The sequence below is a fragment of the Lolium rigidum genome, chromosome 3, assembly GCF_022539505.1.
Source record: "Lolium rigidum isolate FL_2022 chromosome 3, APGP_CSIRO_Lrig_0.1, whole genome shotgun sequence".
Taxonomy (NCBI): domain Eukaryota; kingdom Viridiplantae; phylum Streptophyta; class Magnoliopsida; order Poales; family Poaceae; genus Lolium; species Lolium rigidum.
This window is the reverse complement of record NC_061510.1, coordinates 219,765,890-219,784,578: the sequence shown is the minus strand read 5'-3', so window position 1 is coordinate 219,784,578 and position 18,689 is coordinate 219,765,890. Positions and strand designations below refer to the sequence as shown.

Sequence of the window (18,689 nt, the reverse complement as noted above, 5' to 3'; positions counted from 1 at the left end):
ACTGAATAAAGCTATTACTGTATTTCATTTATTTGTCATATCATTTGTTTTCAACAAGAATGTATAATTGTTTAATGTTTCCACTAATCCTACCGCTGGCTCAGACATATATTATATTGTATTACCGATAGCAAACACTTCAGTACGGTAAAACTGTATTACTAAGGCTGCAATGTGCGACCGATTCCGAAGAAAAAACTTAAGTCATACCTGCCAAGCTTTCCGACCCCAAAATAGAATATCATCAAAGCTTCTATTTTCTGTTATGACGAGAAAATATTATTTGTTGATCCGTTGCAAAGCACGGGTATTATGCTAGTCAACGATATACTAGGTACGTTCCTCCGATAGTTCCCCTTTACCAACCATACGCAGCAAAACTAAAGTTCCATAAGCACGGTAACAATGGGGTTAGTCTCATGTCTGTCTTCCGGCCACCGGAACCACTTCAGCCACGGCAACACCATCCTCGTGCCGAGGTTCACGGCTACTCCGGCGCCGGGCCTGTCGGGGTCGGATATCACGATTGACGGCTATTCCCGTACCAAGGGGCTGGGCAACGGCAAACACATGAGTTCCGAGACGTTCGTCGTCGGAGGCCATAGCTGGTGCCTATGGTACTTTCCCGATGGTTACAAGTCATTTGGCGCCGATTGGATATTCCTTTCACTACATCTCGACGATAGCAATGCCACCGAAGTCAGAGCACAATACAAGCTTAGTTTGCTTGACCAACATAGCCAACCAATGCCGTCCTACACCCGGGGACTACGGGCTTAGGAGTAAGAAAAAAGATTCGTGAAGATATAAATTTTGGTACCCACCAAAGTTGCCGAAATATGGTAATTTCAGACAACATTTCGGATTTCGGTGTCTAAAATTCGTACAAAATTTATCTAAAATTTAAATGATCTCCTTGTTTTTTTTTAAATAGGAGATGCTTAAATAAAGTTGCACCCTTGGAGTATATATATCTACTAAAAACAGTAGAGAAAAATCCCACGTGGGAAAAGGATACAATCATACACCTAAAAATTAGTCACATATTTTTTGCGCAGTGTACGTTTAAAATATTGTAGACAATTTTTTTTGGCGTGGACTAAATGGAGTCAATGCATGCTTGGTATATACCACATTAATACTTTAAATATATGTCATGATTTTAATACTACTCCTACTTCATAGGACTAGTAAATTGTATTGTAAAAGACCTCAAAATAAAAGAGGTTCCAGAAGAGCTGTATCATATATTCGATGGGATGCCCCATGAGTCGTCATCTTACATATCTCCGTCAGGGTCTCTTAATTTGTACAGAAGTAGGAGTCCATGATGAAACTGAATCCAACTCATGCTTGTAGTACAACTCTACAAGTCCTTGTGCCTGTATATATAGTCTCAAGGCGGGCTAGCGGAGTAATGCTAATCGACCATATACAGGAGGTACGTTCCTCCGAAATTTCGCTGTCCCAATCTTACGACGCAGCAGAACTCAAGTTCCACAAGCACGGTAACAATGGAGATAGCCTCATGTTTGTCTTTCAGCCGCGGCAAAACCCTCGTCGCGCCGAGGTTGACGGCTACTCCGGCGCGGGGCCTGTCGGGGTCGGACATCAAGGTTGACGGCTACTCCCGCACCAAGGGGCTGGGCAACGGCAAATACACCAGCTCCCAGACGTTCGACGTGGGAGGCCATAGCTGGTGCCTATTGTACTTCCCCCACGGTTGCAACCCAGCCAGCGCCGATTGGATCTCTCTTTCGCTGCGTCTAGACCATAGCAACGCCCCAGAAGTGAGAGCACAATACAAGTTCAGTTTGCTGGACCAAGATGGCCAACCTGTTCCGTCCTACAGCCAATGCAGCGGCCAGCCACAGGTCTTGTCCCGCAAGGGAAGTTCATGCGGTTTCAGTCAATTCATCAAACGGAAAGACTTGGAGAGATCCCATTGCCTACGAGATGATGTTTTCAGAGTCAGGTGCGAGGTCACCGTGATGCCATCGTCACGCGACGTGCACCAGCACCTTGGCCAGCTGCTACTCTCGTCCGACGAGACAGCCGATGTTACTTTCCTGGTCGGTAAGGACACATTCCGTGCGCACAGGTGCGTGCTCGCCGCTCGGTCATCGGTCTTCAAGATGGACCTCCTTGGTCCGATGAAGAATAAGACCGCTGCTCATGTACTACGGATCGACAACATGGAGGCCAATGTGTTCAAGGCTCTTCTGCACTTCATCTATACCGACTCCCTGCCTGAGATGGAAGAGGGCGACACCTCAGCGATGTGCCAGCATCTGCTTGTTGCAGCGGACAGGTACAACCTAGAGAGGCTAAAGCTGTTTTGCGAGGAGAAGCTTTGCGACCACATCTACGGCCAGAAAACGGCGACTACTTTGAAGCTGGCTGAGCACTTGAGCAGCATAGCTGCGACGTTCCTAAAGAAGCATGCTTAAAATTCCTCACTTCCCCGGGCAACTTGATGGCGGTCATGGCATCTGAAGCCTATCAGCACCTCACAAGCAGTTGCCTCTCACCACTTAATCTCCTTGCACGCAGTTGTGCAACCTGGGTTTTTAGATAGTGGTTGATTGCCCTGGACTGATAAGCATAGTTTAAAATAGCCGGCTATAGCCGGGCTATAGCCCGCTATAGCCTTTCCCGCATGATGCGGCTAACTGCATTAGCCCGCTAAAAGGTATCAAAGTTCTTAAATAGCCGGCTATAGCCAGGCTATAGCCGGGTTATAGCTGTTTTGGGAGGCAGCGGCTATATCTTGTAGCCGGCTATTTTAAACATTGCTGATAAGTACTACCTTCGCCTTGCCACCCTCTTTCTATTATGATTCGCTAGCTGCTCATCAAGCTTAGCTTGCACCGTGAACACTTGCAGGTGGAAGGCAAAATCTAGAGTTTATTTAAATGATTTAGATATTTGTACTCTCAGCACTAGCTACATATAGATGTATTTTAATTGTGTTAAAATATTTATTTATGGCTACATAATGTCTTAAAGAAAGGGATTTGCTAGTTCTCAGCTAGGTGAGAACTAATTTCGTGCTCAGTCAAGTTCTACACCGTTAATTTTCATTGTGATTCGTGCTAGTTATGAGTTGCAACTCTTTGCATAATGACATCATAGCACGAAATTAGTTCTCAGTCGACTGAGAAATAGTAACACCCGCTTATTTTCCGGCATGTATTTGTGTCCAATCTTTTTTCATGACATAAGTAAGACACTGTAAAATTTTAAAACTGACAAACAATTCAAAATTGTGAGAAACTATTGTTATGTACATGTTTCATTAAGGTGGTCACACACGCCGTACTGATCCCGCTCTCGCAGCCTCTCGCGGCATCATAGTACGACTGCGTTTTTGACGCCATCCACGACGTGGCCACCCGCATCCTGCAATGGGTCTGGGCCGGTGGGTACGTCCCGGCACTGGCCCGCTCCTTAGCGGTGGCGTACTGCTTATTTTCCAGCATGTATTTGAGCCAAATCATTTTTCATGACATAAGACACTATAAAGTTTTAAAACTGACATCAAAAATTCAAAATTGTGAAAAAGTATTGTTATGTACAGGTTCCATTAAGGTGGTCACCTGCACTGTACTGATCCCGCTCCCGCAGCCTCTCACGACGCCAAAGTACGACTGCGTGTTTGACGTCTAGCTCATGTTCGATAGAATACCCAGCACGGTGCCCCATGGGCGTGGTGATCACTGCATTGTTAATGATTTACTTGTCAATGCAAGAACGGTGGTCACATGTCAATACCAACGTAGTGATCACCACGCCATGGCATAGTGACCACCATGCTTGCCATAGCACTACCATATGTACTCCAATGACTACATTTAACACTTCCATGACTACATCTAACAAGGAATCTAGCAACTAAGAGCATCTCTAGTAGAAGTACAAAAAAACATTAGAGGAGTAAATATGTGGCGCCCCTCTAGTCGAAACCCTAAAATGGTTAGCAGCACATATATAGCCGAGCGAGGAGGAAAAATCTCACCTCCCCCCATATTTCCTCGGCGGTCGAGCGACTTGCATATCCTCCCCCACTATTAGAAAAAAGCCTAGCCGTAAAATGACTTGCAGTGGCACACCAGTATACTAGCAGTGGCGCACCAAAAAAGGTGCTTCACTACTAGCCATGTTATCAGTGGTGCACCTGGCTAGTAGCGCGCCACCACTAGGGCTCTTGTTGGTTTCCACCCTCACCCTGCATTACTAGTGGCGCACCAAGAAGTGGTGCGCCACTAGTAAGTCTGAACCATTTTTGAAAATCTGAAAATATGCCAACCCTTGCATATTTTCTGCCCCCTATCGCCGTTTTAGTTTTCAGAAAGATAAAATAAATTGATAAAAAAATCAAAAAATAAAATCCTTGGAGATGACCATGTGTGTCATCTAGTTGCAAGAGAAATTAATAAAAATGAATTTCAACTTTTTTTGCAAAATTGCTTCATGTATCACTTAAATGGCTTTTCTGGTTGCATCGACCTCCTCCGATGAAGAAGTTTTTCATATCAAAATGTATCTACGCAAAATTTTATATCTGATTTCTCCTCTTCTCCATCCTCCAGCTTCTCCTCATCCTCCTCCGCTCCATCCTCTCCTCCTCCACTCCATCCTCTCCTCCTCCACTCCATCCTCTCATCCATCTACTTCTCCTCCACTCCATCATCTCCGGTGCCCGGCCTTCTCCTCGTCCTCCACCTCCTTTCGCCGGCACCCGACCATCCTCTCCTCCTCCGACCACCTCTTCTCCTTCTCCAGCCACCCCTCCCTTTGGCCACCGACCCTCCTTCCACTGTTCTCCTACATGCTCTTTTCTCCTCCATCCTCCAACTCCTCCCACGGTCAATCCAATTTGAAGAATAAAAACAAAAAACAAAATGGGCTAGATGAACGTGGCAAATAATTTGGACAACAAAAACGAGAAAAATAACGAGCAAAACATTTGAAAAAAATGTGTCAGATCCAAATCTAGATCCTGATTTCAAATTTTAGCCGGTGCGCACCTACTTTTTTAGTAGTGGCGTACCTCATTATTACTAGTGGCGCACCAGCCAGCTAGTAGTGGCGCACTACATGGTGCACCCCTACTAAGCCAGATAGTAATGGCGCACCACCTAGTGCGCCACTACTAACAATTAGCATTGGCGTAATAGAAGTGGCGCACCAGGGTGCGCCACTGAATAGCTTTTTTTTCTAGTAGTTCCCCATCTGCATCGCTGCCACGATTCCCCTCTCGGCCGTCATGAAACATCACCCGGCCACCGCGAAATGGTAGTTTCTTCCCGCCGTCGTTCCAGTCCGCCAATCCGCAGCACCGGCAGCAACCGCAGCGCGCAGCGGCACCGTACTCGCCGCCTCGCCGACCTCCCGCTGCCACCGCACAGCCGCTACCACTAAGTTTTAGATTAAATAATTTTAAATTTGTACAGCCGCTACCACTAAGTTTTAGTTTAAATAAGTTTAAATTGGGGCGTCTCCCTCGCTTTCCAACATGGGCAGTTTTACGCTCCGCTAGGCCTTCTCCACGAAAACTGTCGATTCAGCCATTCGCAGCTAGCCTAACCTCGATGTGTTGTAAGAGCATCTCCACTCGTTTGACCTCCCCACGTCGAAATTCGGGGAAAATTTAGTCCAAATTGGACGTAAAAATGGAGTGGAGAGGGCCAGTTTCCCAGCCGCGATCTCAGGCGAAGACGGCGATCTAATTTTGAAAAACGAAAGCTTGACGAAATACGGCTAAAAACGATTGAATTTAGACTAAATTTAATGATATTTACTATATAGAGGGCGAAGTTCATACATAGAGGCTGAATTCGAATATATTCCGAATTCCGCCGGGGGAATACAACTTTAAATATTAAAACACGGCGCTCTACATGTCGAAATGGCGGTAGAACACCGTCTAGTCCTTGTCGCCGTCGCCGCCATCATCGTCGGAGCCGTCGTCGTCGAAACGCGGCGGCGCCGCCGCCGCCTGGCTGCTGGTGCCCTGGCCGGGGTCTCCCCACCGGCCACCGTTGCGCGGCGGGGACGGCGAGGGCTTGTACCACTCGTCGTCGGACTCCATTAGGTCGATGACGGGGATGGGGGCACCAGATGGAGGAGTCGCGGGCCGGCGGTAGCGAGCGGCCTGCTCGAGGAGCCGAGCCTGCCGCTCCGCCTCCTCCTTCTCCCACTGCTCCCTCAACCAGGCGCAGGCCTGTTCGAGGGGCATGGCATTGTCGGCGGGGACGAGGTCCTGGAGGGACTTCGCCATGACGGCCTCGAGGATTGCGGCTTCCTCGGCGTCGTGGACCTCCTCCACCTTCACCGGCTTGCTCTTCCGCTCGTCGTAGGTGCCTGGTTCGCGCTTGGGGTGGTAGCGTGGCTCGGCGCGCTCCTGGTCCAACAATGTCAGTCGGACCTCCTCGATGGCGACGTCGAGGGCGTGTCCCTGGGGCGGCGGCGGGATTGGCACGCCACCCGCACTTAGCCGCCACCCGCCGCCGGGAGGCCTCGTGTCCGACGTGGAGCGACCGGCGGGGAAAGCCGTTGTTGGCCGCACCGTCCTGCTCGTTGAACGCCATGGATCTCGTCGAGGGAACAGTGGCGGATAGTGTTCGTCTCTGGCTGGGGTTTCGTCGGTGCTACGCGTCGCGGCGAGCGGGGATTATGTAGGCAGGGCTGGACTTGGCTATTAAATGTCGCGTGGATGCTATGCGTCCGCGGCGAGCTGACCGGCGGCAGCCTTTACCGCGCGGAAGATGATGTGTGTGCTGCTGACCGGCCGGGTCCACCTCTGCGGCGAAGCGAAGCGAAAGCGCGGGAGAGAATTCTCGGCGTTTCGCGCGCTTTCGCTTCGTCCGGAGTCCCCGAGCGCGCCTCAGGGGACCGGGGATGGCGTGGGCTCGCCGGATGGATGAAGGCCCAAATCCGAGGAAAAACGAGGAACCGGGGGCGCGACTGGGCCGAATTTCGCCGTCCGGATGGGAAAAACGGCGCTCGGGGGCCTCGTCGGGGAGACGAGTGGGGATGCTCTAACGTTCATGCTAGCCACAATGCGGAGTGAGCCCAGGCAACCAATCATGCCAATTTTATCTCCTCGGGACCTGGCTGGACAGTGTGTAACTTACCAAACACGGTCATACTTTCTCATTCCGTGCTACGAGAACCTGGAAGTGGACGGCTGAGGATGTGTCTAACTACACGTTTCGGCTCTGGCGACTCGGGGGGCGACTGGGTGCTCGCCCCCCCGGAGCGTCGTCGCAGCCGCGCCGCCCGCCGTCCTGGGGGCCGTCGGGACCCGCGCGCTTCGCCGACACGTAAGGGGAACCGTTTTTTGCCCCTCGCCGCCGTCGTCGCCGAGGCCGAGGGCTCGGAGGAGGAGATCTCGGAGGTGGAGACCTGGGATCCAGAAGAGGTGGCGGTGAGGCCACTGCCCCATTCTCCGGCGAGCCTCGGGCGGCTCTGGCCAGATCTGGTGGATGGCCCGCCGTCGGGGCTCGGCCTTGGCTCCTCGAGGGAGAGGAGCCTCTCGCCGGCCCCGCCCCCGCCGCTCGAGTCGCCGTCACACTTTCCTCCGCTTCCTGGTTCGGCGCCCGTGGGTAGGGGCCTCTCCGTTGCTGGTCCGGTGTGCCCTGGATCTGGTCTGGTCCGCATCGGAGCGCTGGTGCTGGAGCTGCCTTCGGTCCTGGGGCGGCCGAAGGCGAGAGGGACGCCGCCGCTCCTAGGGTTTGCCCTGCCTCAGACTCGCTGGCGCTGGGTGCCGCTGGGCCTGCTGGGCCGGCCCATGAGTTGGTTGGGGCCTCCGCGGCCCAGTTGCGGCCTGGTCAGGGGTCGGTCGTTAGGTCTGGCCCGGTCCTTGGTGCGGTCGGACCAGTTCCAGCGGGTACCCCTGGGTTGGACCCGTTGGATGCGTGCCACGTCGCCCCTGCTGAAGATGGCCGGTTGGGAGGCTCTAGGGTTCCCCGGTGGGACGGTTCTACCCCTCAGCCGCCGGTATATAAGTGGATCTGGCTCCCTCCCCATACCCTAGATCCTTCACTTGGCTTCCCTGCCTCCGCTTCAGACGTCCGCCGCAACCTCGCCGCCGCCAAGTACTTGTCCACCCACCTCGACCCCGTCTCCGGCGTTTGTGTCCCTCTTCTCGTGGCCATGGAGAGGGATAGGAACTCCCACGGCAAGCGCCCCTTCGAGGAGTTCAACAAGGGCTACGCCCGCTCCCGCGACCAAGATCTATGTCAGAGGCTGGACAGGGAGCAGGAAGAACATCGCCGGCAACAACGTCAACGCGACCGCGAGGCGGAGCGTGCGAGCTCCTCGTCCTGGCGTTCCGAGGGGGAACGGCCACGACAGGAATCGCGTGCGCCTCCTCCGCCGCCGCCTCCCCCCCGTTGCCGTGACTCTGGGCGGAACGCGAGCAGAAGGCCACTTCGTCAACCTCAAGGGACTCCTGGGGAGGTGTCGGCTCCTAGCTCGGGGCAGGTCAACCGGCCCGGGGGGGTCTGGGGAGCCCAACCAAGATGCGGCACATATCACGTGCTACAACTGCGGCAAGCAGGGACACGTCCAGGCCGCCTGCGTCGATGAAGCCTTTTGTGTCAACTGTAAAAAGTGGGCCACCTTTCCGCCATGTGCGCAGCGGTCTCCAAGGCGCTGGCTCCCTTCTGGGCAGGCTTTGGTGGCGGGCGACCAGGCTTCTGCTGCCTTGAAGTTCCTGATGAAGAGCTCCAGAAGCCAGCCTCCAACTCCGCTACAGTTATCCTTGGGGGCGGGCAACTGTCTGCAGAACAGGTGGAGGACGAGTTTAAGGATCTGGTGGATGAGAACTGGGATTGGCAGGTGCGCCAGCTTGGCCCAACGGACTTTGTTGTGGTCTTCCCATCAAAAGAGAGCCTGCGTATTGCTATCCGTGGGGGCGGTCTTACCTTGCCCTGCACAAAGCTCAAGTCCATTGTCACTGTTCCGCTTGGCGACCCTCTCGCTGCTGAAACTCTGGAAGAAGTTTGGGTCAAGCTGCTGGGCGTGCCTCCCCCCCTTCCGCCATGCTGATCACCTCCTCCTCTCTACTCGTGAGGTGGGACGCCCTATCGGGGTGGACGTGGCTACGCTGGCCCACCCGGATGCGCCAGTGCGTATGTCCTTCGGCTCCCGCAAAGGGGATCTGCTGCCCGATCACATCACCCTCTTCGTCAACATGCAAGGCTACCGAATCCAAGTTATACGAGAAGCTCAGACAGTCCAAGACTCACCGCCGCACTGTAACACCCCAAATTTCAGAACAAAGAGAAAATGAATTTCCTTTTTCCAAAAATGTGAACCAACAAAAACTTTTCTTACATAGAGTGCTATGTTTAGTGCTCATACCTTTTACTTGTGTTTTTGCCATGATGAGTGTAGTTATGCTTATGTGATAAACCCTAAAAACCTTAAAGTGATCAAGTGAAGATCACAAACCAAATAAAATAGAAGAGAAAGAAATCAAATAAGAAAAACCCTAAACCCTAACCTTCTCAAAATCTTTTGGATCTATTTTGAGAAACCCAAAATAGAAGAAAAATACATATGTGGGCCTATAGCCCCAATATGGAGGTTTTTGAACTCTATTTTTATTACCTTGCTAAAATGATGGTGAACCCTTGCAAAACTTACTAAACCCTAAAACCTCATCCCTCTTGTCTTCAGTCTTTGAAAAATAAAATAAAAAGAAAAGATCTTATTTAAGAAAAAGGCATATGCAAGCCTATGGCTACTTTTTAGAAATGATGAGCTTTGCTTTGTCTACTTTTAATAGATGAATTGAAATACCTCAACACACTCAACAAAGAACTTACCAACCTTTTCAAGTAAGAAACAAAAGAAAATCCAACATATGCATAGAGGCATATGTGGCACTTAGCCAAATTATCCAATCTTGACCTAGCCACTTCTATTGCCTCAAAATGGTTTGAACCTTTCATCCAACTCAATCTAACACCAAATAAACCTCACCCTTGTCAAAGTGAAGCAAGGAAAAATAAAATAGAATAAAATCTAGAAAATCCCAAAACCCTTACATATGGTGTATGCCATTTTTATAAATCTTGACCCTATACCATTTTTGGCCTTCACCATTAGTTGTAATATGACACTAAACACCTATTACAACTTTTGGAATCAAACAATCACAATTCAAATGAAATTCAAACACAAATCTAGCTCACATATGATATTGGTCAAAACTGCCAATTATAGTCTGATCACCACTTTGAGCCCTTGCCATTCAATTTTCCCAAACCAACTCTTGCTAACCCTTTGCACCATTTCAAAGTCAACATCAAGGTGAACAACTTTGGTAAAGATCACCATGCCAAAATCATTCTTGATCAAGAGCTATGCTCATCCAAAGTCTCAACTTTATAACATATGCAACATTCTACACTTAGCCATTTTTGCCAATTCTTGAATTCTAATTTTTCTACCACCACCCCAAATCACCTCTGGTCAAATACAACTTATATCAACACTCACATTTCAAAAAGATTCACCATTTGAATATTTTCAAATTTGGATATTTTGGCAATTTACAAATTCGGGCACTATTTGCAACTATTGCAAATAGTGATTCTACTCTAACTAACCTACCCCAACCTACACCAATTGGTCCCCTGGTTCCCTCTCTCACTAACACCAGCATAGTAAACCTAAAGAGAACCCTAGGGAGACCAAGCCATGGCCATGCACACACCATGCCGGCCATGTCGAGCTCCCCCTCTCCTCCTTCACTCCCTGCCCTGGCCCCTGCGCCACAGCACGCCACCGCACCGCCTAGCCTCGCCTAGCATGATCTGGTCGACGTAGACGCCGTGAGCACGCCGGAGACTGCGCGCCCAGAACGTGCCCAGATGCGATCGTGTCGCACGTGTGCACACCACGGACACGCCCAGTACACGCGCCGCGCCACCACCTCGCCCTCGCCCTGGACCCGCTCTGGACGCCTTGAGCCTCCCCACGCCACCTGGAAGCCGCCAGACACCCGCCAGACCACGACCCGCGCCCCCCGCCGCCGGAGAAGGAAACCCTGCTCCGTCGCGGGAGCGACAGACATGGAAGCAATGCGACATAACCAGGCCCTCCCCGACCGAGCTGTCGCCACCATTCGCCTCGCCTGAACACGTAGAACACTGATGTCTACGTTCCCCCTCCTTTCCTGTAGACAGTGTTGGGCCCCCAAGAGCAGAGGTTTGTAGAACAGCAGCAAGTTTTCCCTTAAGTGGATCACCCAAGGTTTATCGAACTCGGGGAGGAAGAGGTCAAAGATATCCCTCTCATGCAACCCCGCAACCACAAAGCAAGAAGTCTCTTGTGTCCCCAACACACCTAATAGGTGCACTAGTTCGGCGAAGAGATAGTGAAATACAGGTGGTATGAATAAGTAGCAACGGTACCGGAAAATAGCTTGCTCGGCGTGTAGTTGATGGTGGTAGTATTGCAGCAGTAGTAACACGAAGAAACAAGAAACAAGCAACGATAGCGATATTTAGGAACAAGGCCTAGGGATTACACTTTCACTAGTGGACACTCTCAACATTGATCACATAACAGAATAGATAAATGCATACTCTACACTTTTGTTGGATGATGAACACATTGCGTAGGATTACACGAACCCTCAATGCCGGAGTTAACAAGCTCCACAATAATGCTCATATTTTAGTAACCTTTAGTGTAAGATAGATCAAAAGACTAAACCAAGTACTAGCATAGCATGCACACTCGTCACCTTCATGCATATGTAGGAGGAATAGATCACATCAATATTATCATAGCAATAGTTAACTTCGCAATCTACAAGAGATCATGATCATAGCATAAACCAAGTACTAACACGGTGCACACACTGTCACCTTTACACACGTGAAGGAGGAATAGAACTACTTTAATAACTTTGCTAGAGTAGCACATAGATAGTAGTGATACAAAACTCATATGAATCTCAATCATGTAAAGCAGCTCATGAGATCATTGTATTGAAGTACATAGTAGAGAGATTAACCACATAGCTACCGGTACAGCCCCGAGCCTCGATGGAGAACTACTCCCTCCTCATGGGAGCAGCAGCGGTGATGAAGATGGCGGTGGAGATGGCAGCGGTGTCGATGGAGAAGCCTTCCGGGGCACTTCCCCGCTCCGGCAGGGTGCCGGAACAGAGACTCCTGTCCCCAGATCTTGGCTTCGCGATGGCGGCGGCTCTGGAAGGTTTTTGTGGTTTTCGTCGAACGCCCCGAGGTTTTTAGGTCAGGGGCTTTATATAGGCGGAGAGGCGGCGCAGGAGGGCTGACAGGGGGCCCACACCCTAGGGGGGCGTGCCCCCCCCTTGGCCGCGCCGGGGTGTGGTGTGGTGGCCCTGCCCCCTTCTCTGGCGGTTCTCGTGTGTTCTGGATGCTTCCGGGTAAAATAGGAACCTGGGCGTTGATTTCGTCCGATTCCGAGAATATTTCGTTACTAGGATTTCCGAAACCAAAAACAACGAGAAAACGGAACCGGCACTTCGGCATCTTGTTAATAGGTTAGTTCCGGAAAATGCACGAATATGACATAAAGTGTGCATATAACATGTAGATAACATCAATAATGTGGCATGGAACACAAGAAATTATCGATACGTTGGAGACGTATCGGCATCCCTAAGCTTAGTTCCGCTCGTCCCGAGCAGGTAAAACGATAACAAAGATAATTTCTGGAGTGACATGCCATCATAAACTTGATCATACTATTTGTAAAGCATATGTAGTGAATGCAGCGATCAAAACAATGTATATGACATGGGTAAACAACTGAATCACAAAGCAAAGACTTTTCATGAATAGCACTTCAAGACAAGCATCAATAAGTCTTGCATAAGAGTTAACTCATAAAGTAATAATTCAAAGTAAAGGTATTGAAGCAACACAAAGGAAGATGAAGTTTCAGCGGTTGCTTTCAACTTGTAACATGTATATCTCATGGATATTGTCAACAGAGAGTAATATAATAAGTGCAATAAGCAAGTATGTAGGAATCAATGCACAGTTCACACAAGTGTTTGCTTCTTGAGGTGGAGAGAAATAGGTGAACTGACTCAACATTGAAAGTAAAAGAATGGTCCTCATAGAGGAAAAGCATCGATTGCTATATTTGTGCTAGAGCTTTGATTTTGAAAACATGAAACAATTTTGTCAACGGTAGTAATAAAGCATATGCATCATGTAAATTATATCTTATAAGTTGCAAGCCTCATGCATAGTGTACCAATAGTGCCCGCACCTTGTCCTAATTAGCTTGGACTACCTGGATTATCACCGCAATACATATGCTTTAACCAAGTTTCACAAAGGGGTACCTCTATGCCGCCTCGTACAAAGGTCTAAGGAGAAAGCTCGCATTTGGATTTCTCGCTTTTGATTATTCTCAACTTAGACATCCATACCGGGACAACATAGACAACAGATAATGGACTCCTCTTTTAATGCTTTAGCATTTAACAACAATTAATTCTTTTCTCATTAGAGACTTGAGGATATTTGTCCAAAACTGAAACTTCCACCATGGATCATGGCTTTAGTTAGCGGCCCAATGTTCTTCTCTCACAATATGCATGCTCAAACCATTCAACTCAGTGTAGATCGCCCTTACTTCCGACAAGACAAACATGCATAGCAACTCACATGAAATTCAACAATGAGTTGATGGCGTTCCCCGATAAACATGGTTATCGCACAACAAGCAACTTAATAAGAGATAAAGTGCATAATTACATATTCAATACCACAATAGTTTTTAAGCTATTTGTCCCATGAGCTATATATTGCGAAGGTGAATGATGGAATTTTAAAGGTAGCACTCAAGCAATTTACTTTGGAATGGCGGGAAAAAACCATGTAGTATAGGTAGGTATGGTGGACACAAATGGCATAGTGGTTGGCTCAAGTATTTTGGATGCATGAGAAGTATTCCCTCTCGATACAAGGTTTAGACTAGCAAGGCTTATTTGAAACAAACACAAGGATGAACCGGTGCAGCAAAACTCACATAAAAGACATATTGAAAACATTATAAGACTCTACACCGTCTTCCTTGTTGTTCAAAACTCAATACTAGAAATTATCTAGACTTTAGAGAGACCAATTATGCAAACCAAATTTTAGCATGCTCTATGTATTCTTCACTAATAGGTGCAAAGTATATGATGCAAGAGCTTAAACATGAGCACAACAATTGCCAAGTATCACATTACCCAAGACATTATAGCAATTACTACATGTATCATTTTCCAATTCCAACCATATAACAATTTAACGAAGAGGAAACTTCGCCGTGAATATTATGAGCTAAGAACACATGTGTTCATATGAACCAGCGGAGCGTGTCTCTCTCCCACACAAGCATGATGTAATCCAATTTATTCAAACAAAAACAAAAACAAAAGCACACAGACGCTCCAAGTAAAGCACATAAGATGTGACCGAATAAAAATATAGTTTCAAGAGAAGGAACCTGATAATTTATCGATGAAGAAGGGGATGCCTTGGGCATCCCCAAGCTTAGACGCTTGAGTCTTCTTGATATATGCAGGGGTGAACCACCGGGGCATCCCCAAGCTTAGAGCTTTCACTCTCCTTGATCATAGTATATCATCCTCCTCTCTTGACCCTTGAAAACTTCTTCCACACCAAACTTTAAGCAAACTCATTAGAGGGTTAGTGCATAATCAAAAACTCACATGTTCAGAGGTGACACAATCATTCTTAACACTTCTGGACATTGCTCAAAGCTACTGGAAGGTAATGGAACAAAGAAATCCACCCAACACAGCGAAAGAAGCAATGCGAAATAAAAGGCAGAATCTGTCAAAAACAGAACAGTCCGTAAAGACGAATTTTAAAATGGCACCAGACTTGCTCAAATGGAAAAACTCAAAACTAATGAAAGTTGCGTACATATCTGAGGATCACTCACGTAAATTGGCATAATTTTCTGAGTTACCTACAGAGAATTAGACCCAGATTCGTGACAGACAGACAATGCTGTTTCTGCGCAGCAATCCAAATCTAGCATCAACTTTACCATAGAGACTTTACTTGGCACAACAAAACACAAAACTAAGATAAGGAGAGGTTGCTACAGTAGTAAACAACTTCCAAGACACAAATATAAAACAAAGTACTGTAGCAAAATAACACATGGGTTATCTCCCAAGAAGTTCTTTCTTTTTAGCCATTAAGATGGGCTCGAGCAGCTTTAATGATGCACTCGCAAGAAATAGTAGTTGAAGCAAAAGAGAGCATCAAGAGGCAAATTCAAAACACATTTAAGTCTAACATGCTTCCTATGCATAGGAATCTTGTAAATAAACAAGTTCATGAAGAGCAAAGTAACAAGCATAGGAAGATAAAACAAGTGTAGCATCAAAAATTTCAGCACATAGAGAGGCATTTTAGTAACATGAAAATTTCTACAACCATATTTTCCTCTCTCATAATAACTTTCAGTAGCAACATGAGCAAACTCAACAATATAACTATCACATAAAGCATTCTTATCATGAGTCTCATGCATAAAATTATTACTCTCCACATAGGCATAGTCAATTTTATTAGTAATAGTGGGAGCAAATTCAACAAAGTAGCTATCATTATTATTCTCATCAAGTGTAGGAGGCATAGTATAATCACAACAAAATTTACTCTCCACAGTAAGTGGCACAAAAAGACTACTATCATTATCATCATCAGAAATAGGAGGCAAAGTATCATCAAAGAAAAATTTCTCCTCAATGCTTGGGGGACTAAAAAGATCATAAAAACCAGCTTCCCCAAGCTTAGAACTTTCTATATTATTGTCAACAATGGTGTTCAAAGCGTTCATACTAATATTACTACCAGCATGCAAAGAAGATTTCATAGGTTTTTTAATTTTCGCATCAAACAATCCATGTTTTAAATCAGGAAATAGAATAAGAAGCTCACTCTTGTACATTATGCCAAACTAGTGTAAACAAGAAACAACAAGATGCAATTGCAGGATCTAAAGGAAATAGCTTCGAGCACACACACGACGGCGCCGGAAAAATACTTTACCTGGGACCGTAGTATGAGAGCCTTTTACCTTTCCTCCCCGGCAACGGCGCCAGAAAATAGCTTGATGTCTACGTTCCCCCTCCTTTCCTGTAGACAGTGTTGGGCCCCCAAGAGCAGAGGTTTGTAGAACAGCAGCAAGTTTTCCCTTAAGTGGATCACCCAAGGTTTATCGAACTCGGGGAGGAAGAGGTCAAAGATATCCCTCTCATGCAACCACTGCAACCACAAAGCAAGAAGTCTCTTGTGTCCCCAACACACCTAATAGGTGCACTAGTTCGGCGAAGAGATAGTGAAATACAGGTGGTATGAATAAGTAGCAACGGTACCGAGAAAATAGCTTGCTTGGCGTGTAGTTGATGGTGGTAGTATTGCAGACGAGTAGTAACACGGTAAAACGATAAACAAGCAGCGATAGCGATATTTAGGAACAAGGCCTAGGGATTACACTTTCACTAGTGGACACTCTCAACATTGATCACATAACAGAATAGATAAATGCATACTCTACACTTTTGTTGGATGATGAACACATTGCGTAGGATTACACGAACCCTCAATGCCGGAGTTAACAAGCTCCACAATAATGCTCATATTTTAGTAACCTTTATTGTAAGATAGATCAAAAGACTAAACCAAGTACTAGCATAGCATGCACACTGGTCACCTTCATGCATATGTAGGAGGAATAGATCACATCAATATTATCATAGCAATAGTTAACTTCGCAATCTACAAGAGATCATGATCATAGCATAAACCAAGTACTAACACGGTGCACACACTGTCACCTTTACACACGTGAAGGAGGAATAGAACTACTTTAATAACTTTGCTAGAGTAGCACATAGATAGTAGTGATACAAAACTCATATGAATCTCAATCATGTAAAGCAGCTCATGAGATCATTGTATTGAAGTACATAGTAGAGAGATTAACCACATAGCTACCGGTACAGCCCCGAGCCTCGATGGAGAACTACTCCTCCTCATGGGAGCAGCAGCGGTGATGAAGATGGCGGTGGAGATGGCAGCGGTGTCGATGGAGAAGCCTTCCGGGGGCACTTCCCCGCTCCGGCAGGGTGCCGGAACAGAGACTCCTGTCCCCCAGATCTTGGCTTCGCGATGGCGGCGGCTGCGGAGGGTTTCGTGGTTTTCGTCGAACGCCCCGAGGTTTTTAGGTCGGGGGCTTTATATAGGCGGAGAGGCGGCGCGGGAGGGCTTACGGGGGCCCACACCCTAGGGGCGCCCCCCCCCTTGGCCGCGCCGGGGTGTGGTGTGGTGGCCCTGCCCCCCTTCTCTGGCGGTTCTCGTGTGTTATGGATGCTTCGGGTAAAATAGGAACCTGGGCGTTGATTTCGTCCGATTCCGAGAATATTTCGTTACTAGGATTTCTGAAACCAAAAACAGCGAGAAAACGAGAGCGGCACTTCGGCATCTTGTTAATAGGTTAGTTCCAGAAAATGCACGAATATGACATAAAGTGTGCATATAACATGTAGATAACATCAATAATGTGGCATGGAACACAAGAAATTATCGATACGTTGGAGACGTATCAAACACCTCTACACCCTCGCCTAGCTCGACCAGTCGCCGGAGAAGCCGCTCCATGGTCGCCCGCATCACTGCCCCGCCACCATCTCTCAATTCTATAAATAGGGAGCTCCCCAAGCTCAACCCAACACACCACCACCTTCTCCTCCCCTCTCTGCTTCTCCACGACCACGCCACACCACCAATCGACGCCGGAGCAGCCCCAATCGATCGATCGGAGCCGCGGAGGCCCTGGTGCAATCGCCGTCGACTGGAGCCTCCCCGAGCGACACCCGCCGCTACAGGCGTCTTCCTCGTCCTCGACAACCTCGAACGGAACACCGCCGCCGCTCGCCGGACCCACGGTTCGCCCTCCGACCCCCTACCTGAGCCGCCGGTGAACTTCTCTCTCGCCGGCGGGACGATGAACTGGAGCCGTTCGATCGGATTCTAATCCTACGCCCCACATTGAAACTTACCGCTTCGGTGACGCTGAGTCACTGACGCGCGAACCCCACCCTGTCAGCGCGCCGCGCGTCTGTGGACCGTGGTTGGGCTGGACTGGGTTGGTTTGGGCCGATTTTCAAATCTTTCAGCCCAACTATTTTCCCGCCGCCCTGTTGATTCAAATCCAGTTTAAATAATTGCAAATGAATTTCAATACTGCTGCCACTTTGAAATTCAATAGATTCAAATTGGCTAAACCAAATTTGATGAACTATATATTGTTGGAAAGCTATTGAAATTGTCTATCAAATGCCACTGGTCCCATGGCCAGATTCTTTGTAGAATTAATGTGATAAAAATAACAAGACAGGGACTTTTCCCTATTCAAATAATTCTTAAAAATCAACCAAAATAGATATTAAGTTAATTCCAACTCTAATAGCTCACATTTGACTTACACTAATTGTTTCTGCAAGAAAATGGTGTGGTAACTTTGCATGATCATGCCATAGTTTAATTAATGGATATTTTGGCTAGTTTAACTAGTTGATATTGTCCAAAACTATTAAGGTAAATTATGTGGAGTCTTATACTTCATTTAAACTT

General features: G+C 47.8%; 1 pseudogene; it reads left to right on the top strand.

Moving 5' to 3' along the window:
- The first annotated feature begins 405 nt into the window (after positions 1–405).
- Positions 406–2,578, top strand: LOC124696084 (annotated as a pseudogene).
- The last annotated feature ends 16,111 nt before the right edge of the window (positions 2,579–18,689 follow it).